The sequence below is a fragment of the Lagenorhynchus albirostris genome, chromosome 15 (genome assembly GCF_949774975.1).
Source record: "Lagenorhynchus albirostris chromosome 15, mLagAlb1.1, whole genome shotgun sequence".
NCBI classification, from domain to species: Eukaryota; Metazoa; Chordata; class Mammalia; order Artiodactyla; family Delphinidae; genus Lagenorhynchus; species Lagenorhynchus albirostris.
The window spans coordinates 38,036,001-38,037,100 of NC_083109.1; the positions used below are offsets into that span (position 1 = coordinate 38,036,001).

Sequence of the window (1,100 nt, forward strand, 5' to 3'; positions counted from 1 at the left end):
TTTTTGGCTGCGCTGCATGACTTGTAGGATTTTAGTTCCCAACCAGGGATTGAACCCAGGCCACGGCAGTGAAAGCACCGAGTCCTAACCACTGGACAGCCAGGGAATCCCAGGATGCCAAGGTGGGACAAGAGGAAAAAACACCAGGGGAAAAGAACAAAGATCATAAAGTGAGAATGCACGTATGAAAGATTAGGTATTCTGAAGAAAAGCACTTCAAGTGAGTGGAGGAAATTAGCAACAGCAAGGCGCCTTAATGAGGTAAACGACTGTCTGCTTTTCGTACACATTTGTAAGCCTTGCAAGAGCAAGGCCTCAAAAGATTGGGTAAAGACTCAGAATTGTTTCTCTCCACGGAAATCTTTAGTAAAAGGCGAAAGAGTTATACGATCTGAAGAGAAACCAGAGTATGCAAGTGGCTTTCTGAATCTCAGTTTCCACATCTGTAAAGTGAGGGCCATAATTCTTCTTTATGTGCCTCAAAGGTAAATTCTGCATGAATCAAATACTTAAGGCAGACTATTTGGCATTTGGGGTTACGGTATCTTTTGGAGAGCATTAATTTAGATGTTACATAAAAGCATATATAAACTGTAAGATGCATTACAAAATATGATATTAAAGTATTAAGGTGTCCAATGATTGTAATCCTGGATATTTCTATCTGTGGATGCCTCTATGGAACTTGGGTTTCTCCTCAGTCATTCCAGTGGTGTATGTCTGAGTGCAATGTGGTTATTACATGAAGTCTTCACTCTTCTGGAACCTTCTGTTACATGCCTCTGGTCTTTACAAAGTGATCATTAACTTCCAGGTGGCCTCCCATTCTGACTCCGGCAATGGGCCAATTTCTTGATTCTATCTCACAATGTAACTTCCAAAGTAAATGTCTATTAAGCCTTTGTGTAAACATTCCAGGCCTGTAGCAAAATCAACTGAACATAAATCACCCACCGAAAAGGGTTTAGGAAAATGTGTAAGTTTGAAAAATGAAGCAGTACAGTACAGTTTCATTGTGGATCTCTGGCCTCAGTTACCTCAACTAAGATTTCTCTGGTCTACCTCACAGTTCATCCTCAGAGGTGGTGGTTTTCAGTTAC

At 40.9% G+C, this 1,100-nt stretch overlaps 1 non-coding gene across 1 annotated transcript; it reads right to left on the reverse strand.

The window, feature by feature from the left end:
* Positions 1-295: 295 nt before the first annotated feature.
* On the reverse strand, positions 296-411 carry LOC132506568 (U5 spliceosomal RNA). The gene has a single exon (XR_009535890.1). It is a non-coding gene; the product is annotated as a U5 spliceosomal RNA (small nuclear RNA).
* Between the last annotated feature and the right edge of the window lie 689 nt (positions 412-1,100).